The following is an 11,073-nucleotide window of genomic DNA, read 5'->3' on the forward strand; positions in this document are numbered from 1 at the left end:
ACTCAATATGGTTTATTCAAAAGAATTGAGTGGTCACTCTTACTACTAGTACATACTTTATTCCCTGTGTGCACTCGACCACGCATGAGTAAACAACAGAACTGTTTCGTTCCTTCGCGTGCGAGAAACGGAACACGGAGCTAGCGTTGCGTGTCCCCGCCCCCGCCACACCCCCACCCATCCCACGCCACTCCCCCGCTCATCTCCACCCCCACCCTACGCCACTCCCCCGCCCACCCCCACCCCTCCACCCCACCACCCCGAGGGAGCGAGCGGCCAAGTACGGGCGACACGCGAAGCCATGCAACTTCCAGGCGGGGGCCAAGTCCCCTGGAAGAAGTTAATGGCTTCGTGTTGGCTCGCTATCCGGGCGCGGGGGTTTCTGTGTGGGTATCTGAGTGCGGGGGTCATAAACCAGCAATTACAGACAGGATATTAAACAGTGTAGCCCCGGTTAGCGTTTACAACTCCAGGAATAGTTACCCTCCCTCTACTTTCCCTCGCAAAGTTTATCACCACTAAGGTTGGTGTTCCAACACACAAAACTTAGGGTCTAGGTGTTGAATATGCTACACATGTACCCTGGCCGTATTCCTAGAGCAAGATAGGACACGGCCAGTACCTTATTTTTAGGGAGCGGATCTCGGTATCCTTTCCGTGACCTATCATCTGTTGCCCAAATTCCGCGCATGAGCAGGGCTCACCTTTTCGTTGATTTCGTCAAGATGGCGTATCCGCGTCTGGCGCCATTAATTCGTATATATTGAATTTATTGAATATCGGGAGATATATAAAACGTATTGGTGTGCCAAATGAAACTTTATGGTAGCGAAACTATACTAGAAAACATTTTGTACACATTAAATGGCATTGACAAGAAATATTCGCAACTTAAAAAGTACTTGAAAAAATTAGAATAACTAAATTTAATTCGTGTGACGGTTATGCAACCTACAGTATTTTTTTTCCGTAACAATTGTATCGCTGGTTGCGAAACATGCGCTAGAATGCGTTCGAACCAGTTTCTAGCCTCGCGTATGACACCGTTTATTAAAACGCCTGCCGATGTGATCTGATACCTCACTGGGATTCTGTTTGGACACGTTCCGGAATACGGCCCGTGAGTTAGTTTTACATAAATCTAATTAAATCCAAGCTCTGAATATACTTCTTTCAAAAGGTCGCCTTTATAGTCTCAGAAATCACTTGTTCTTCCATACAAAAAATGCGTGCGTTCCAGTTGTATCCCGACAAGGCAGTCCTTTTTCGCTGCGTTACCCGAACGTCCTGGAATACCGCCCTAAGATTCTGACATTGGCATTTGGCCTGTGGCGTTGTCGGTTCGAAGCCTCAGGCCATTTATTTGAATTTCAACTTGATAAGGTCTACATTAAAGATTGAAGTAGCTTGGCTTCTGGGTTGTAGCCGCATCCTTGGCGAATAATTCACCGACTTTTCGGCCGACATTGCAGTCGCCATCATCAGGGAGTAGTAGAAATTACGGTACATGTAGTAGTTTCAAAAGTTCACTCAAAAATGAAATGGGGTGTCATTTTGTGGCTATACTGCTTATTTTATTTTATGTTTTACTTTCAACTGGTTAACTTTCTTTCTTTGGTAAATATTGTTCTAAAAAAATGATATCACTGTAAAATTTTATAAGTTATGCTTCTTTAAGAGCGTTACAGGTACAATAATCCTGTATGAAATAAATGAGAGTTAATTTTCAAAATGCGCGTGCAGTATGCAACCAAATTTTCACGAGAATAAAAAAAAAAGAGGCTGCATTTTAAAAAGGCTATATGCAAATAAACATGATTATATTATTTTAAATAATACCTATATTTTAGAGATTGAAATTGAAAAATGTTCCATATAGTTTAAGAAAAACTTTATTTCTTGTAAATATAAGTAATAGAGATTGTGTTTATAAACTTTTTCAAAGGCATTTAAAAGTAATTTTATAAAATTCAGTTTATTTTCCCGTATGTATAATTTAATAGCCTTATAAATTATTTAATTTTATTTAATAAATAATAAATTAATAAATTAGAATAAACATTCACAATATTTATTGATTTTCATACTTAATAAAACTCATCTCGATTATTTTACTATATTTATTAATTTTGAATAATAAGTAATTATCTAAAAATTTAATTTTATTGAATTTATATTTTACCAACCGTATCTATAATATCACTCCAGTACTTTTATTTTTATTCCTATAAATTATTTGCATAAAAATTAAAGTTATTGTCTTGTATTAAGCCAAGTAAGTACAACTTCTAACGCGCGTAAATAAGTACACGCTCCCATTTTTATGTATTTTTACAAGGATAGTCCTTGAAAACTCTGTTGCCAACGACATCACTTGTTCAATTGCAATGCAAAGCTTTGTACTATATGCTATTCAACAGAGCTCTGCCCTGCAGTTTTACAAGTGATATCGTTGGCCACTGAGTTTCCAAGGACTACCTATCATTGTAAAAGTACAACAATTTTTACATTGTAGAAGGTACTTCGTTACATATGTTTTTATTTTTTTGTGGCCGGTCACACACTTCCTTCCGTCCCGGACTCGAACATGTATGCAGCCTGTACGCATACTAACCGCCGAACACGGCATTTCCTGTTCTTGTTCTTTTTTTCTCTCTCTCCTGAGCGGTTAGGCTTCCCTGCGACGCTCCACATCAGCCCGTGCTGCCCACGTGGCACCCGAGCTCTCCCGACTTCTGAAGATTGTTCCAACATGTTCTGGAAGCCGGAGTTCGTCACTCCTCTGAAAGCTAAGGGGGTTCAGTCTACTACCGGTACTCTAGGAGTCAGAGGCGCACCCAGAATTTTTTTTTGGGGGGGGGGGGGGGGATTTTAAGTTTTATTTTATGAAGGAACACCGGTTTCAAAAATAAAGAGGGGCGTCCGGGGGTCCTCTCCCGGGAAAATTTGGATTTCTAGGTGAAAATTGGTGCTATTTAAGAAGTTTTTGTATCTAATTATTTAATATACTGCTGGTAGAAAAATGAATAATTTTTAGTACGGTACTAAATTTTGTTTCAGACAAGAATCAAACAAAGATACTTTTATCAAACCCAGGGTCTCGTCCGCTCAAAATCAGTATTATTTTAATACCATGAGAATCATAGCATGCATTAAAGTCAACTTTCTGTGCAATTTAAATCATTGACAATGATGGTTTGCTTTTTACTGCATTCACACACACAAATTAAGTTCACTCTACCAGTAAAAACAAAGGGTATAAAATTCACACATATAATGACTAGTTAAAACTGCAGAAATACAGTCCAAAATTATGCAAAAATTGAGATAAACGTAGCGCACAAACAATACTTAGTTTTTATATAACAGAAACTAATTTGTCAAAAAAATTAAAGTAATTCACGGTAGCAGACTACAAATGTAATACTAACACCATAATGTATACACTGACGTGAAAACATTTCACAAAGTTTGGTAGATTGAGCGCTGCCCATAGACCATCGTACCTATTTTGCTGGAACTGGGAATGTTTTTACTTTTTCCATTCTCGATTTTTTTCTTCACATTTTCTGAGGGGGTTTAAACCCCCAAACATCCCCCCCCCCTAGGTGCGCCACTGCTAGGAGTCGACTACCGAAGAAGACCGCCCGCCGTGACTACGCCGCCCCCCTGGATGACGTCGTGTTGTCCGAGTGCAGCTCCAGTCGATGCAAGGACTTAGCCTCTGCAGCGGTAACCGCAATCAACGTACCGAGTTCAGCCGGTCTTAGCATATGACGAGAAGAAGCAGCCACAGACAATTGCCAAGACAGAGAGGTAACTCCTCGAGGGAAAACGACACCACATTCTCTGCCATAGTCGACTCGCAGAGCGAGTAAAACCTGGAAATTCGCTCAGTGGAACCTGACGGATTTAGTGCTACAGAACAGCTGAATGTAAGCCAAACCACTCGCCGGAGTAACTCACTCGCTGGGCGAGTAAGTGACGAGCGAGTAGAGGGCGAGCGAGTTCACGGTAACGGCGAGCAACAGTGACTCAAGTACCAGTGTGTCAAAGCATCATTAACCTCGGAAATCCAAAATAAGTGCTGTCTTAACCGAGTAGGAAACAAGGACTTGGACGTTTACGACCCGACAGGTCGCGTTGAAGTCATCACCAGGTCGCTGTAGTGCGAAGGAGGTGAAAACGGAACTGAAGGTCTGTTTGTGTGACATAAACTTTGCCAGTGTTTGAAAGAAAGGTGTTGCATCAACTGTACGCAAGTCTCGGGTGGAGGTCATCACCACAGGGCCTCGTGGTGTGCCCCGAGTCATTTCGTCCACAGTTCTCGTCATCGAAGTCAAGTCCGCCGAGTTCTTCGGTGGCGACGTCTTGGTGCACTTCGCCGTGGGAGAAGTCGGTGCGTGATGTCAGGCGAGTGTGGCAACACTAAACACCCAAGTACAGTGGGGGCTATCTGCAGTAATACTTTTCCCGTCGTCATTCTAAGGACATAGTTTGCAAAATGTATAGTTGGACGATCAGCAATTTTAAAGTGTCAAAACATAGGTCACATTAACCTTTCCACAACACGGCCTCAATCAAGAAGCCAAGTAGTTCATTTTACAATGTAAATGTACATTTATTTAGGTAATCAATTAATTCTGCACTTCTTTATCAAGTATCTAAGTATTAAGTAGACATAACAGATATTGGATGTTAAAGATGTGGTTCTTACATTAACATTCAGCTGGTCAGACTCTAGGAAGGGAGACGATAATTCAAACCCATTGCTTCCTGCGTAATGCTCTACGAAGATTGAATACAATGTGCACATATTACACAAACATATCAGAAATGCATTACACTCTTAATAGACCTTTCTCTTACAAAACACCTTGGTAGTTTAATGTTCATACACATAATTTTATTTTTCCTGCAATTTGTATATTGATTTCTCACAACACAGGAATTTAAGTTTATGATTAGTTGCAATATTTTGTCACCCAGTACCTATGCTAACTACAGTAAAAACCTGTTAGTAATATTGAGGAACCTTACAGACCACTATAAGATAAATTTGAGTGTTCCTGCAATTTAGTAGCCATACATTTAATAATAAGCAATTTCAGTTTTATTTATTATTACCTATGTTTTGACACGCCTTGTTGTTACATTTAAGTATCTTTGAAATCACTAATTTGTAAATTTCTAATCAACTTCCGTGAAGTGGAATAATTTTGTATTTTATTGAAGCGCTTCACCACTTAATTATTTTCCTCAGTTTTAATATGAATATTAAATAATCCTGTAGAAGAGAACTATTTATAGTTCATTTGTAATAATTGTTGTAAGGGAGCAATGTAATTTATTTTTGTTAGTGCGTAACATAACAGACAATAATTCTTTGTGATCAGCTATAGCAGTTGTAATTGAACTTGTGCTAATAAGTATAAATATTAATTTAATGTTTTCTATTATTTTTGATAGTTACCTGTCTCGCTAGTGAGCCAGTATTCATAGCTCATTGGAAGCGAGTAACAAGAGATTACATGCGATGTCCGGGTTACGTTTTTGTTTGTTTCACTTTGATATTGTTAGTCAATTTGTTTGCTTGGACACATTCGTTTGTTAAATAAAAGTATCATTCTTGTTTTCCTTCCGAGTTGCAACAACGTAATATAGATATTTTGTTATTTTGAGCATAAAGTTTTCGTTGTTAAGTGAGATTCAGTTAGTGTTGTCTAAACATTATTTTTTTAGTGGGAACCCCTTGGTGACAGCTGCAAATATTTGGGAACTAGTGGTCTACAAGGTAAACCAACAACCTCACTGCTGATATTATAAAGTCAAGCGTAGAAGACTTAATTTTTGCGTGCGCATATGAACACTCTACAAAGATTCACAAACTACGGCCAAGTCTTTTGCAGAACCAACAATTTTGCATAACATCACCGAATATGCACCGCATGCTGAACTTGCCATTTCCCAGGCAACTCTACGCTGAATATAAATAACGACTTCCCGCGCGCCTGGGGTGGGTCCCGTCGCTTGACATTTCCCTGCTTCCCCGGGGGGGGGGGGGGGGGTGGTACGCGGACACCCGGGTCAAAGGTCACCGCGACGTACAGCGTCAGTTTCCTTTCCGCAGAATGTAACACGCGAAGAGATACCCGACACAATTTAATTCAAAAGGAAGCCTTACACAAGTTCATATAAAATTACAGTTATTTGTATTGGTGCATTTACATGAAAAAAACTGTATCACTACAACATATGGTTCGCAATAATACTGGGTTCGGATTCTTACCCGGGCATTTATGCTGTGTGTTGTTCCAGTTCCCACAATGGTTTAATTTATTTGTAAACCGTTCCCTGAATAGCTTTTCAGTATTAACTGCGCACATTAACAATCACAATGAAACAAAATAAATTCAAATTATTGAATATTTAATTATCTTCCCCATAGTATAAGAAAATTTTGAATGAAACATCAATAAAAATATAAAATTATGTGACAAAATTTTGTAATAAATAGTTAGTATTATCTCGAAAAACGTATTTCATACATGGGAAAAAATAAACTTAGCCATATTTTGTACAAAATTTCACTATCTTTCTTGTAGTATTACAAATTTACATTTATTAATAGATATCGGCTGATTTAGGTTTGATTTCTGTGTCTTTGTGTATTTATCTTTCTGTGTACAGTCCTAGAGCTTCTTTATGACATACAGTGCATATTAGCAATGTCGGATGGTCAAAACAATTGTTAAAATTAATTTTCCCCATTGCAAGAATGGCAGTGACTTTATAATTCAAGACTGCGACCTCCAGCAAAAAAAAAAAATATATGGCAGCTGTGAAGTAAGAATCATATATAGCGGACAGAACGTCATTTTACAAAATGGCGATTTACAAAATGGTGGAATTCAAGATTGGAGCCGAGGTCAAGATCAAAGGCCAATTTCAAAATTCAAGGTAAAATGTCAAAGTCAAAGGTAAATGTCAAAGGTCATCCAAAATGGCCGCTGAGACGTCACAATGCAATTTAGTGGGCCGGATCAACGACTTCACACCTGGAACCCGGTTTCCGAACCGACTATTATATACCACTATTAACTATAGTCAAAAAGAAATAAGAATACAAATGAATTAATTAAATAAACAATATTCACTAACATGGAAAATTACTGAACGAGTAATAATGGACGAAACAAAGTGGACAAGATTACTGACACTGGGAAAAACCTGTACGGCACAGGCAAACAATCAGGTGATGAAACAATTGCGATTTTTCGATAACTGTGATCTTTCCTAACAACAGGCGCAAAGCATACTCACTGGAATATCCTGCCTTATCTCCTATACATACACTCAATTTTAAAATACAGAACGTCATGTATAGGTGTTTATATATGTGTATAATGTGTATGTGTATATAATGTGTATATGTTTGTATATATATGCTTGTGTATATATGTATATATATTCATGTACTTGTCTTAAAGAAGATTGCTGGCTTTCACGGTCAATGTATAATAAACTCTCTCGGCTTTCAACTGAAACCTGGAAGACCCTGAAGATGCCTGCTGCAATGCAGAGCGAAATGTCCGTACAATATACCCCTTTGACGATCTCAACCTCGAAAAACAAGATAGATTTTGTTTTGTTGCCAAATAATATCTGGTAAGATTGTCATTGAAAAACAAAATTCGCAGCGCCATCAAGACTGGTTTATCAGTGTGCATTGCTTTAAATACCCGAGTTTGTGATTACATCGTTTCTCGCAGACAACACAAACTTTTCAATCCACCATCTGGCATGTTCGCCTCTTTCTAGACGGAGCGTCTCAGCTTCGAAACTTCTCGAGGAAGTTTCCAAATGACAGTTTACAACTCTTTTTTATTTTTCACATCAATATACTGGCGACGAGGGAATGTGGGACGTACGTTAAAGCTATGTGGTTTGGTTAATTTTCTACGAAATACTTTACAGATTATAAAACTAAGATGCCAGTCGGAAAACTACACAGAGATAAATATTTGGGTTAACTTCACACGCGAATGCAGAAACTTGGATTATGTCCCGAAATGTCACAAAATGTCACAAAATAATACTTACATGGTTAACAACAACTTCGGGGTAATTTTATACAATGCCTTATAAGTTAGAATAATTATCATTGTCGTTGAACCCATATTTATTCCACCCCTCGAGATAATGGTTGGTGTTATCAAAAAACCTTTCTCACAAAAGATTTTGATATAACTCATACGAGGTATTATAACTTCAAATGGTTGAAATGGTTTTCATACTAAGGGATGTATAGTGATTATTAAGTATCGCAAAGAACCTTCCTATTGGTCCGATTAAACCCATTTAAGAGTTTACGGTTATTTTGGTATCTAGCGATCATGAGACGATGAAACTAGTAGTCGGAAGTCGTCCTTGATCCAGAGTTTTGGTGAATGGGTAAAAAGGCGGGTGTAATCGGGAGTGCCTCAATTTCCTCCCGATCAAACGCCTTTCGTCACTTCGCATCGCGTAACCATCAGCTCGCCGACCCAGCAGACGGGTGTGTCACGTCTCATCCATGCTGATCCTGCCTTGACATGAGGTCAACATGCTTCTTTCTGATCCACACCTGAATCATTCAGGTGTGGAATTCACGGGTTCAGTGTCCTATAGCCTGGCCGGATTTAAAAACCGGGCAAACCGGGCATTTTACCAGACCTCCAGATTTTGATTAGCGGGAGAATTTGCGGTGCGCAAAAAAAAATTAGAACTAAAAATTGAGGGGAGGAAAAAAACTATTTTTTTTAACGATCAGTAATTATTTTATATTCTAACAAACATAAAGCAACGCTAAGTTTAGTATTTAGTTGCATAATTTGTTGTTTTAAACTGACAATAAATAAGCTTGAATTTGTAAAAAATTTATGAAGTTTGGGGGGAACTGGAAAAGTCAAGGGGGTGGGGGGCAGCTAAATATTATCTGCCGCGAACGTTAACTACCTGAAATCGGGCACTGCCTATAGCACAGGATTCACAATCATATTTGGGAAAATGACATTTGTTCATTGGCTGCCGACTGTGAGGTAGTCTTAACTGGGTAGATTGAAATTCGACACTTCTTTGGTCGAGGGATTCTCTATGGCCCAACAAACCACATATAAACTGTTAGCGAATAGCCGAAGCAGCTGAAAGGTATAAGTATTTAAAATTTTAGTGTCACAAAATGAATCCGTAATTTTTTTCACCCACTACATAATTTTAGCGCATTGTTTCAGTGAAAATACATAGTTGCACTTGAATGTAAGAGTTTAAATACAGTATAGAGCCATAAATATTCCACGTATTCATTTCACTACAAGCTAGACTTGGTTTGCATATATGCATATGTTTGTTTTTATATGCATAGTCTACATGCACAAATAGCAATAGCACGGCAGACATCGTTCGCAGAGATGGCCGATATGTTTATGGTGTACGGGCAGGCGGATCTACCAAGGGTGCTTACCGAATAGGAAAACCTTCGTACTACTCGTCCAGCAACTGCCTGTAACTGGTAGTGTCATGCCACAGAGGGCGATGTACTCCAAACTGCGCATGGCTCACTCTAAATATCTGCACTCGGCTCGACGCCTGTTTCCCGCAGAGCGATTGAGCACAGCAGCACTGTCTTCTCAGCCAATATAGTGACCTCCTGATGCTCGCCAAGTACACATTTACGCGTTACTGTTCGTGCCTATAACTTTGCAGGGTTTAGTTTCTGTTCACATGTAACTTGTCAAAAATTTGATCGTCTTGGCATTCCCTGTAAACCTTTAAATGTATGCCCCGAAATTAGCAAAAAATTAGATACATAATTTTTTTTTGTTCGTTGGTTATAACGTCATATCTTCTAGTGTTTTACACGAGAGTGGGTACCCTATTCTCATTTTATAACTGTTTACAACTGTCTCAGGATCTACAAGTTCGTGTCAAGAGCATTGCAGTGCAATCATCGATATGAAGCAACAAGAAATTATAGTAGTAACTGCTGAAGCTAGATCTATTTAAAGTAAGAACGCCAATAGCCTAACCCAATGAGATAGTTAGTGTCAAGTTTGAACAAGTTATGACTGGTCAGTCGGCTTCCACAGTCGGAACATAGAGATCGTGTTTACCGTGTCTGTTGCGCATAACGGATAAAGACTCAGAAATTTCGTGGTTTCGTGGATACCTCAGAGTAAAATTCAAAGTCATAGGTGTGCTCAACCTCTTTTGCTTTCCCATTGGTTGATTTATTAGCGAAAACGATTTTTTAATTACAGTTAATTTTCACTACCTGATTCGCTTACTTATCTCCTAGCAGAGTATTATTGGCTCACAGTCGTACAAGGGCGTGTCAAAATAACTGCGGTCCAATCACGAACTCAGTGCGAGAGTGTGAAGGTTTGCACTCCAACTTGCGACTTATCATGTATTTCGAACAACGCGTTAACATTAAGTTTTGTTTGCGAAACGGAGACCAGAAAAAATGGGTCGTGGTAAAAGGAAAACGTTTTGACACCATTCCCGGCTTTGGGATGGTCGAGACGGATCAGTTTAAGGCTGTTCCATAAAACCTTTCAGAAATGCTTCCGATAATGGAATACATATTTGGATGAGTGCACATCGCCAGCCAAGTAGAGTATTTTGAAGGAGATTAGTTCAAATTGGGCGTAAGCTTATTACTTTGTTCACAGTATGTTTGGATCACACCTCATACGTGCTTCAAGTCTACTTTGCAGCCCAATGAATGAGGGGCACATGCGCACAAGACAAGGACCAGTCCACTGCGAGTAGCGCACCTGATCGTGGCCGCTCCCGTGCCCAGGTCGAACGTGAACTCCAGGTGTCCGTCGCTCATGTACACCGCCATGAAGTCCCCCATGCCGTCCGTCCTGTGGCCGTTGTACAGCACGACGCCGTCGGCTGCGCTCGGCTTCAAGGTCAGCTGCAGGTCGAGCCAGGAGAGCGCGGAGCCGCCGAGCCCCGGGTAGCGCAGGTAGCTGGAGCCGTTGAAGGACGGCACCTGCGGGTAGGAACACAACAGTCAAGGTCAGC

This window comes from Bacillus rossius, chromosome 1 (assembly GCF_032445375.1).
Source record: "Bacillus rossius redtenbacheri isolate Brsri chromosome 1, Brsri_v3, whole genome shotgun sequence".
Lineage (NCBI taxonomy): Eukaryota > Metazoa > Arthropoda > Insecta > Phasmatodea > Bacillidae > Bacillus > Bacillus rossius.